The 12,315-nt window shown below is 37.3% G+C and overlaps 1 pseudogene; it reads left to right on the forward strand.

The window, feature by feature from the left end:
- The first annotated feature begins 11,584 nt into the window (after positions 1 to 11,584).
- On the forward strand, positions 11,585 to 11,915 carry LOC100959682 (annotated as a pseudogene).
- Positions 11,916 to 12,315: the final 400 nt, after the last annotated feature.

Genomic DNA, 12,315 nt, shown 5'->3' on the forward strand with positions numbered 1-12,315 from the left:
TTCACCAGTGCTATGATGGTCACCATTTTTAACCAAATACACTTTTAAGAATTATATTTAGAGGTTTTTGAATATATGAAACAATAAGGCAACCATATTTAGGAGCAAGATATAATATACTTAAGCAACTTAATTAAACAATATTATTATGTAACTATGTGAAGACATGTAGTAGATTCCATTATTGGTCCCAGTTTCTCAACTTACTCTTTTTATGCACACCCTTTCCTGTGGTGCAACTTTGTGGTCCCTTCCACTAAAAGAGCAGAGACTATCTATCTCCTCATGCCTTGACCTTGGGTTTTCCCACATGCCTTGCTGAGATCAATAAAATAAATTAGAGGTAAAATTATTCCATCTTTAAGCTCAGATGTTAAGAGACCTCATATGTGTCTTCTTTCTGTCTGTTTGAAAAGTTCTACATCTGAGAAGTTGCATCTTGGGACCAGTTGGTGAGACGTGAAGCAGACCTGAGCTCACGCCTCAGCAAAGAGCCAAGTTCAGCCAGAATCATGGCTTGAAATAGAATTTTTCAGGTGAGGCCAGCCTATGTCAACAAATCCACTCGAACCTATTAGAAATCATAATAAGTGCATGTTTAAAACCACTAAATTTTAGGATGATATTTTTAACGCAGCAACATTTAACTGATCCAGAGCTAAGCTGACATTTGTTCCAGTCCTCCAGGGTCACAAAATTGGAGCAGCCCCCGCGGCAATGCACACACACACACACGCACGCATGCATGCGCAGACACACGCAGACATGCACAGAAAAGGCAAAGCCTAAAATCCTTTTAAAATCCTTTAGGTTTCTATCGTTCTCTTGCTGTTAGTGTTTCTGTGTGAGAGGTCAAGGTAAAGAATAGACCTTCAGTATTCAGCATACTTGAATAGCAGTGAAAAGTAATGTGTGTCTGTAGGTGGAGACATACGTGTACATATACACTTGTTATATCAGCCATGTACAATTATGGTTACTGCATACCGCAGTGACAAGATATGAATTAAAAGTGCATGAAGAGAATTAAATAACTTATAAATCTGTAGGTCAGAATTTCATTGACAAAAATATGGTAAGAAAATTGGTGTAAAGTCTCAGAAATGACTGATTTTATTTGAAAGAACAGAATGCAACACAAACATGATGTAATTGGAAGGGAATACTCATTAATTAATTTCAATTGTTGACTCGCAGAAGTCATAGTGTAATAGACAGTAAGAAGTTAGAGGTGCCGTCGGCTGGGACAGTGCAGATTCTCATAAAGCTTTTTATATGAACACACACATGCCCACTTGCACAGAGAACTGAATTTAAGTCAACTAAAAACTGAAGCTCAATGTCATGTAAGTCACTGGGCAATCTATTCATTAATGTTTTCCAAATTCTATTTTATCTGTTCCAATGTTTTGAAGGGCTGTTTCATCAAAACATGGCAGGTAACCATGGAAATCATAGACCAATTCAGTGGAGAGGAAAAATAAATTAGTTTGGCATAAGAGTAAGATGAGAACGTGGTGCTGTCTTCTAGGTGAGAACCCAGGAAGTAAGACCAAAGGAGTTAGCAACTGTGCAGTGATAGGTTTAAGAACCACATTTAGAAGAACCTGCACTTAAAATTTTCTTTAAAGCATTTTTCCTAAATAGAAGATGGAAATGAAGTAGAAAAATAATATTTAATTTTCCAATTTTGTCTTGATCATTTATTGGCTACTTGGATTTGGATAACCATTAAGCTCTCATGGCAGGAGATCACATTTTATAGTATTAGTTACCTTTGGTTTGTAAGTTTTGAGTGCAGTATTGCATGGAGTGCAGTCATCATAACAATCCTGGGAGGTAGAGAATGGTAGCCCCAGTGTACATATCAAATGCATAGAGGCTTGCCTGCAGTAACCAGGGACGGGTGTGAATTTGGGATTCGAACACAAGATCTACCCAATTTAAAGTCAGAGTTTATTCCATTGTACCTCTCCTGGATGCAGACTTGTATAACATATTACTCACATGGAGAACAGAGGGTTGCAAAGAAAGCACTAGATAAAAATTGGGAGAAAAGAGGATTATAGAGCACTGTATTTTCTAGAAATAAAAGATAATTACTTTCTTTAACCAATCTACACACATTGAATACCTACTATGTAGATACTACACCAGAATTGAGGTGAACAGGATATAATCCCTGCCTGCCAGAGCCTTCTAAGTAAATGGCAAAGGAGGTCACCATTTACCATATTCATAAATAAAATATTTTAAAAATTATATTGTGATGCCAGCCCTGAAAACATGAAATCAAGATTCAAAAGCAGGAAGAATCATGTTTTATTAACAGGGAATCAGGAAAGTCTTAAAAAAGAGGGCCCTTCTCAGATGGGGCTTTAGAGAATGAAGAGGATTGCAGCAGAGTTATTGTTACTGGCTACTGAAAGAGAGGGTGCGATTAGGAAGTCTCTTAGGGAGCAAGTGGTTTAACAAAAATCCAGTACACAAGAAAGTAGAACACATACTTTAAAAGTAGTAAGTCTCACAGTTTTACTAGTACTTAGAAAATGTGTAATTGAGTTTGCAGAATTAAACTGGAATGTGAGTTGATATCATGTCATAGAGGAGCTTAAATGACAGACAGTTTTAGGGATTTAGATTATTCATTAGTCTAGGGGTTTCCAAACTCCAGTGAGCATTAGAATTGCCTCAAGGGCTGTTGAAACAGGTTTCTGGTTTCCACTGCCGGGTTTCTCATTCAGTAAGTCAGGGGTAAAGCCTAAGAATTTGCCTTTGTAACCAGTTCCCAGGTGATAATGGTGCTTTTCATTCCTTGCTCTAGACAAGGGTAATCTATTCCAGGGAAGGCTTTTGAGGAAGATAATTACTAGCTCATAGTGATTCTTTGCACAGATCAATATTTTTTATAACAGAGGGTGGAGCCAGGGAGGCCATTCCAGTTTAAGATACTGTAACAGTAGTACAGAAAGTAATGGATAGAGATTGTGGCAATACTAATGAAAAGAGGAAAGTGAAATAAAATGCTCAGAACTGTCCAGTTTTATTCCCATACATCCTCACTTCAATCTTCATCCATCCCCCAGTGTGAACCTGAAATGTCAAGAAAATGTTTTTCAAAGAAAGTAAACTATAAAAACAACAATGAATCACTGCATGCAAATAAGTTTTGAAAAAGGATATACTCCAGCATAGCCAGAGGAATGCTTGGCTATAATCAAACTGAAGGGATCAAGTCACAGCAGTCCTGGGACTCATAGAAAGGAGAGGCATGGAGTTAAAAGCTTACAGGGTCTCTCCAAGCCCTGACCAGGAAGAGGCCCTGACTTCCTGGCAGGTTCCTCTCCCAAGTGGAGATGGATGCATAGTTTCTGAAGGATATAGATTTTTTTCCCCATACTCATAGAATAAATTAACATCCAGGTTTAAGATTTTATCTATTGAGACATGGCCACAATAAAAAGACCTGAGGAGAGAACCATGCCAGCAATGGAAAAATGAATGCGATCTTTCCGGAAGAACTGAGTGATGAATTCCACACTCTGCCTAAGTTCTATGTGCTCTGAGGTAAACAGGCTTTATGATTGAGGATTTGAGTCGTGAGGTTAGATTTTGGACTTTGTGGACAACGTGAGGTTTGCATTACCTGATTTGTATGCATGGGCAAATCTCTCTTCTTTATTGTTTGTGATTGGGTAAACAAATGCAACCCAGAGAAAATTAATTTAGTGACATTAGATAAAATAGCAAAGAGAAAAAAAAAAAAAGAAGGAAGTAGACTAGATGGGAAAATCGATGCCAGGAATAGAGCATATTAAATTTAGTTCTCTTTGTTTGCCTTTTTCAGAGGAAGTCGGGAAGAAATGGAGAGTCTGTCCTGTACTATTTAATGAAGACTTACCACATTGCCACATTTGAATTTGTTTAGCATACCAATTTGCACAGTAAATTTAGAATTTAGAGAGAAGCACAGACCCTAAGCTGTCTGGGCTCAGGTTTGGGAGTAACACGGAAACTCTCTGGAGAAGGAAATCAAGGAACCACATAACCTATCCCACACCAGATTTTGCGAGATCAGCAGAATGAAACGTGTAGGAAGAGGTCAGGGACTGTCTAAATCCTGGGATTAGATTTTAAAGTGAACACAACTCAGCACCCAGCTGAGAAAGAGACAGGGGAGTTGGTAGTTATGGTGATATGCTGAATCGTTTGCCAAACATTGGGAGAATAAAAAAAAAGAACAGGGAAATGTAATACTGTTGTGTCTACCCTGAGAGCTTGAGAATATAAATCATTAGAAAGTTACTCTGGTGAAATACAGTATAAACCCCTAATCACCTGTAATTCCTGTCACTGGGTTCAAGAAGCTTAGCTATCAGTATCTCCAAAGACCTGGTTCTGATTGCTTAGATCAGTGGTTCTCAACTTGTGGGTCGCAACCCCTTTGTAACAGTGAAAATACATCCTGCATATCAGATAATGACATTATGATTCATAACAGTAGCAAAATTACAATTATGAAGTAGCAACAAAAATAATTTTATGGTTGGGGGTCACTACAACATGAGGAACTGTATGAAAGGGTCATGGCATTAGGAAAGTTGAGAACCACTGGCTTAGATGGTTTCTTTAAAACAATCAGAAACTAAGGGAAGAGGTAGGGAAAGAACAAAGATCTTCATTATATTTTACCCTCCAAGGAGAAAAGTTCATAAGGTGACCGAGAAATCTTAGGTCAGCAAATTGTTTAGCATGTAGTTTTGTGCTATGCATTGTGCTAGACAATAGACAAACTGTGGTAAATTTTTGAAAAGTACATAAGGAGACAAAATGTTAGATTCTCACATAATAACATCTGTAATGAGTCCTATGAAAAAATTGGTTTCAATTAAAATGTTAAACAGAAAAACATAATTTAGTTTCGGAAACTAAGGAAATGTATGGAAAACAACACAACGTCTGTAAAGGATGAGAATGATCAGCTAGGTAAATGTGTATAAAAAAAGCATTATGAGTGAAACAACATCTTATGCAAAGCCTCTTAGTAAAAAGTAGCTATATATAGCCATAGGAACTTAAAGAAAGTTGCCATAGTTACAAATACTTCGTGAAATAGAAAGGATGTAAAATGAGCAAGGCAGAGGTGGTTATAATTTATAAGGGGCTGAGGAGCAAGGAAAGATAGTATGTATGTGTATGTGCATGTGTGTACATGAAAAAATAGCTAAAGAAAGGGATGTGTGTATATGTCAAGTATTTATCATTATTATAACCAACATTATTGGTTCTTATTGTAACCTTAGATGTTGGCCTTCTTCTCCACTGTACGATGTATAACATGAATGGTATTGAAACTGGGCATGTCTTTCTGACATTCTCTAAGGCTGTTCACAAACACTAGAGTTTCTTCTCAGCCTTAATGCCTGAACTTCCCTGAACCTATAAAGTTATATAAGGATCCATGAATTGCTTTGGCCTATACAATGTGAGCAGAACAGCAGCTGTCACGTGCACGCAGAGACATGAAGAACCAGTGTGCAGGGCACCAGTTCCTCTGCCTCTGCAGCCGTTGAGGAAGATTGTGTAGAGATGGGTGTTCCACTACTCTAAGCCCCTAAGTAATGCAGATGAACAGGACCTCTGCTGAACCTCAGCAAATGAAGTGTTATGCTTGTTACGTCAATAGGGTTTTTCTTTAAATCAAGAACTAGTTAAATTTGATTATTATTTTATCTCCCTTTAATCTAACGTGGGCATTTAGTGTATTCTTGTTACTAGATAATTGGCTTTCAAATAATCATTCAAAGAGGAGGAATTCTGAAGTGGCAAAGTTATGAAAGTAATGTGTGGTCTTCCAGCTGCTAAAAATTAGCTGCTCTTCCCACTTAAGCTGACAGAAATACGTGTCTCCTGCTCATAGATGGTACACTAGTGGTTTTGAAAGCAGGTATAGTGAGATGTTGGTATGTTGAGCCAGTCGTAAGGTGAATCATAAGAAATTTATTATTAATAATGTAGTACTGATGTTTATGAAATACTGACTGAAAATAATTAGAATTGATTCAGCATCATTCTTATTAATTTGCATTCTTTTTCTCTGAGTGAAAATGAAGAGTTCATGGGAATGTGGTAAGGTGAAAGCTGAGCCTGTCCATCACATCACCCTGCAGGCCAAGCTGCCTGGTGAACAGCTGGGATTCTAGTTAGATGTAGTACTCTGAGTCCAGTTTCTCATTATTTGTGGTAATCCTGCCAACCCACTATCCACACAGGGAAGTTCAGGAAATAATACAGTATAATAGATAAAGAAATGAATTGTAGACAGTAAAGTTGTTCCATATACGTGACAGTTAATCTTGCTAAATAACTAATTAACTACCATTTTTACTAAGTATAGTCAGAAAATGGAAAGCTAAATGAAAATACCTCTTCAATTTTTTTCTAATTTTGTGTAAAATCTGTACACAGGTTAAGTGATATCTAATTAAATGAGACACAGCTGCAAGGTGTAACTGGGCGTGCAGCCTCCTCAGAATTTTGAAGCAGGGGAGAGGAGTGTGCATTAAGTAGCCAGGAAAATTTTCACTAAGGAGTGCTGATTGGAACTTGGCTTTAATTATTAAGAGGATTTAGAGACTTGGAAAGGAGAAAGCAGGATTCTAAGATATCTGGATCTGCATCTTCTCTCTTGTCTGCATTGGCCCAGTTGATATCAAGTGGGCCCAGTTGATCTCATGCAGAAAGGGGCTTTAAATTCACAGCACAGTTGCTGCAACCCTACTCTATGCAAAAATTAGAAATAGCAGTTGTAGCTACAGGGAATATTTGGTGAGTATCTACTAGGAGTCAGGCAGAGAAGGACACAGATTATAAGGGCAAGGCAAAATAGAAGTTATATTTGTTGATCACCAATTGAGGGTCAAGCATTTACCTTTATTTTGCCTATCTCTAAAATTATTGGAAAATATTTATTTGGTAAATATTATTTCCCCCAATTTAGAAATGAAGAAACTGAGAAACAGAAAGATTAAGTAAATTTTTCAAGATTTCATAGCACAAAAGTGGTAGAGACAGGATATTAACACAAACCTATTCCACTTCTGTGTTGAACACTCCATTGTTCTTTTCCACTCTAGTGCAGTGCCAGTGAGGATGGAGGGGTAGAAGTCTATTCAAAAAATAAAATACAAGGCAGCATATGATAAGTACCATGGCTGATATTTAGACAGAAATTCTAGCTGAAATGGACTTAAATTATAAGAATACACATTACCCTTTGCAGGGAGAAATCCAGAACAGGTGTATCAAACAGCTTATTTATGTCACAAAAGAGCCTATCATTCTCATCTTTGTCCATCATCTTCCACAGGGCTGCCTTTATTCTCAGGCTAAAAAGTAAAAAATAGCCTCAAATGTGATGGCTGGACACACCCTCTATAAAAATAAAGGTCTATTCCTTCATGTAATTCTCAAAGGCAAACCTTCCACGCTGATGTTTCCAACTTGTCTCATTGAGCATAAATGGGTCATGTGGCCATCCTTAGTTCATAGGTAAGTAGGAGAAATGGGTTCCCCTAAATAATATTAGCACACAAATCAATCCACCATGGATTAAAGACTTAAATATAAAATTCACAAGTGTAAAACTCCTAAAAGATAACAAGAGGCTAAGTGCCCATAGCTCAGTGGCTAGGGCGCTGGCCACATACACCGGGGCTGGTGGGTTTGAACCTTGCTGGGGCCTGCCAAACAACAAGGACAACTACATCAACAACAACAACAACAACAACAACAAAATAGCCAGGCATTGTGGCAGGCGTCTGTAGTCCCAGCTACTTGGAAAGTTGAAACAAGAGAATTGATTATGCCTAAGAGTTTGAGGTCGCTGTGAGCTGTGATGCCATGGCACTGTACCGAGGGTGACTTAGTAAGATTCTGTTTCAAAAAAAAAACAGAAGAAAAGAAAACAAGGGCAAACCTTTATGACAATGTTTTCAGCAAATATTTCACCATATGACACCAAAATCACAAACGATTGCAAAGATAAATAGACCACATCAAACTAAAAACCTGTGCACAAAAGGAAATGATCAATAGAATAAAAAAGTAACCCACAAAACAGGAAGATATATTTGTAAACTGACATCTGATAAGGAGTTGATTAAAAAAACACATAAAGAACTCCTACAGTTCAATAGTGAACAAAAACTAATAACCAAAATAAGAAATGGGCTAAGAACTTAAATAGATATCTCTCCAAAGAAGTCATACAAATGGCCAACAGGTATATGAGAAAAAAAAAAAAGAAAAGCACTCAATGCCGCTTAGAAGAAAATTACAACTTAAAGCCACAATGAGGTATCACCTTATTCATGTCTGGATGGTAATTTTAGAGAAAGTAATAGCAAAGAGTGTTAGTGAAGATGTAGAACAATTGGGATCTTTGCGCATTGTGGGCAAAATTCCAATTGGTGCAGTCATTATGGAAAACCGTGTGTAGTTTCCTCAAAAAATAAGCAATAGCAGTATCTTAGGATCCAGAAATCCCCCTTCTGAATATTTACCCAGAGGAGTTAAAACCAGGATCTCACAGAGGTATGAGCACTCCCATGTTCACTGCAGCTTTATTTAGTATAGCCAGTATGTGGAAGCAAAACAAATGTCCTTTGACAGATAGTTCATAGGTAAGTAGGGGATAGGGATAAAGAAAATGCGATACATACATGAAATGGAATATGACTCAGCTTTTAAAAGTGGGGAAATCTGTCATTTGTGACAACATGGATGAACCTGGAAGAGACTACGTTAAGTGAAATAAGCCTGTCACAGAAAGACAGACTGCATGATTCCACTTATTTGAGGTATCTAAAATAGTCAAAATCATACACTTAAAAGGTGGAATGATCTGTGTAAAGGAGTAAATAGAAAGTACTAATCAAGGGCATAAAGTTTCAGTCAAGCAAAATATATAAGCCTTAGAGATCTCCCGTAGTACATTTTATCTATAGTAAAAAATAATCTACCATTCATTTAAACACTAAAAAAGGTGGGTTTCATATTCATATTCAGTGTTTTGACTGCAACAAAACAAAAAAAATAAAATTTAAAAGTGCATTTTAACCATTAAAAAATAATAATTAGCAACATTTGTTGAATACTTACTAATATAGACAATGCGTTTAATTCGCACAAAAACTAAGAGCTTGCTATTATCAGTAGTATTCACAGCTTTAAAGTTGAGGAAACTGAAGAATAAAGAGGTTACATAGTTTTCTCAAATTCAGTAAGTGAGCAAGAAAGGCAGCTGCCTCAGGCAATTGAGACTGCATTCAATCTCTATGATGTATTGATTTGTGTTTTTTTATCCTAGGGCAAACAGAACACTTCTGGAACTGAGAGCCAGGTATGTGTCCCTGAGACTTATGACTACAAGTAAGAAAGGCAAACAAACTACCAGAGAAAAGGAAGCAGATACATGTTAACTGGGAGATTTCTCAAGATAAAATAGAAATTCATTTCTTCCTGGAATAGTCCATGAAGATATTATTGAAGAAAAGGCTTGGGGCTTTTATTTACTTACTTTTTACGAATAGACAGGATTTCTTCTCATCTATTGGAAAGATATGGAAAAAGATGTATGAAAAATAACAACAAGCCAGTTTCGTTCAGTGAATGAAAACACATAAAGCTTGGAGAAAGAACGTTCAAAGATATACCACCAGAAATAGTAGCATCACCTTCAAATTGAAGCTCAGCCCTCATACAGTTCTTTAGATTTCATATATGAAATATACGTCAGAACATTAGAAAAGGAATCCTCACCACTCACTCCCAGCAGAAGTCCTGCTTCAGTCTATGATTACAACCCAATTGGCCATCTCAGCTGACATCTGTGCAAATCCACTTCAAATCTCTTAACCTCCCAACAATCAACAAAACTAAATTTGAAAATACGTCTTTTTCATACACCTGTGTAAGCCAAATTAAATAGCTTGCCTGTCTGTTTCTTGCTAACAAACAATTTCTGGACTTTAATGAAACCCTGGGTGTGTTCCCTTTCTCTAGCCTCTACTTGTTAACAGGCTCTAAGAGTTCAATCTTGCTAGGAATTCTGCACTCTTCTATATATCCTGTTTTTTTGTATTCACAAAGAATAAAGTTGCCTTGAATGGCTGCAGGAGTAGGCCATACTAGTTCACAGATTACTTGTCAACAGATTTTAGATAGTTATTGTAGGTAAGATAGCTAGTTCCATTACAGACAGGCCCATTTAATAGTGGGTCAATAAATATTTTTATAGCTTTAGTGTTACTTTTGATGTTAAAACCAAAATCCATAAAAATCTTTAAGCACCATATGCTAAGTGCTATCAAAGAGAAGAAAAAATTGACAGTCTCTTTGCAATTCCAATTGTCACTTATATAGTAGCCTATAAAGTTGTTACTCAGAAATAATTTTTAGTGGACATTTCTTTAATCTTAAATGGCAAATGAATACAAATGACAGTAATGGCATGACCATTAGCACTGATCTCCAGATCAACGAGTTGGTTTCACATGTGTTAGAACTTTTTGAATAGTCAACTTGAATCTTTTTAATGGTTACTTAATTAAGGGGAATTAGAACTTTATCAATATGGCAATTTAAAAAAAAAACTAAGAAAGGAATGTCACAGCTACATCTTTCATTCATTTTAATTTGACAAAATGTATTATCTTCTCAGAGAATATAAAAAGAAGAGCTAAAAAAGGATTTTTCCCAAAAGAAAAGTGGGTTATAATAACATGAATCAGAAAGTTGCCTCATATTTGGTTGTCATTTAGTCAATGTTATTAACTTGGTTTATAATAGCTTACGGGGATAGATTCTCATAGAGTAATTCAATCAGTAAGACGAAGTTCCTTAACCCCTGTTACAGAAAATCTCCTCTATTGATTTATAGGGCATGTGGCAAATGATGAGAAATGCGAAGCGGTTGTAATGCTGTGTGAAATATCAGCCCTTAGGAGCAGCTGGAGCTCGGAGATCCTCTTTGGGCATTCATTGTCACATGCATTTTCTGGTCTATCTATTTTTAGAGTTATTAGGTTACCTAAGATAAACCTTCTAAATGCCACACATAATTTTTACTATACTATATTTTCATTTCATACAGAACAGTTCAGGCGTCCTCAAACTACTGCTCGTGGGCCACACGCACGCGCGGCCCGCCTAGGACATTTATCCGGCCCGTGGCTATTTTTGCCACTGCTGCCTGTCCTGCTTAGCAGCCAACTCGTCCCGGGGCTGCAGTCGGGCCCTCCAACAGTCTGAGGGACAGTGAGCTGGCCCCCTGTTTAAAAAGTTTGAGGATCCCTGGCCCGTTGCAGGTGCGGTTTCCCAGGTGCGTTGGCACAGATAACCACAGCCCTCTGAATGGTGTGCATTTGGGGAAATGCACCCAGCCAAGGGCTCAAAAACATTTGCTACTCACTTTGTTAAAGAGTATTTTTGAATGTACATCAGAATGTCACTTGTATTAGAATACCAAAAACCTTTCTGCCATCTTGGGGCCTGCTGGGAATAAGACTTCTAGTAGGCAAATATGTCTGGAAGGCTGTGGTCTGAGGCCATTTTGCTGACTATCAGCAAGGTCTCCAGAACCAAAGAGAGCACACAGCTCTTCTTAAAATTGAAGGTGTTAATGCCCCAGATGAAACTGAATTCTATTTGGGCAAGAGATGTGCTTATGTATACAAAGCAAAGAGCAACACAGTGACTTCTGGCGGCAAACCGAACAAAACCAGGGTAATCTGGGAAAAGATAACTCAGGCCCATGGAAACAGTGGCATGGTTCGTGCCAAACTCCAAAGCAACTTCCTGCTAAGGCCATTGGACACAGAATCCACGCGATGCTGTATGCCTCAAGGATTTAAACTGATGAAAAGTAAATAAATGTGGATTTGTGGGGAAAAAATGAAAGAACACCCAAACACAATGAAGACAGACAGTCTTCATTTTTTAGGATGTTAACCTAGTTTCTTAGAAAGCTGTTTTTATCTCACAGGCAAAAAATGTGTCACCTTTTCTTTTCTTTTTTTTTTTTTTTATTATTTTTCAATAGTGTGTAAAATTTATTGAAAATAAGGAAAAGAATTTTCCCAAGGAGCATAAACGAGTTGGGAAAAAGTGAAATAATTTTGTTCACCAAAAAGCACCTCACTGTGAAAATGAAGCAAATTAAGAAGAGAAATGGATTCTGGGCAAAACTAAGAGGTACACAGGAAAAAATGAATGACCGGATTTGGCCACCAAGCACACTTGGGCCCTGGCAGC

This window comes from Otolemur garnettii, unplaced genomic scaffold (assembly GCF_000181295.1).
Source record: "Otolemur garnettii isolate 467f Iridium unplaced genomic scaffold, OtoGar3 scaffold00001, whole genome shotgun sequence".
NCBI classification, from domain to species: Eukaryota; Metazoa; Chordata; class Mammalia; order Primates; family Galagidae; genus Otolemur; species Otolemur garnettii.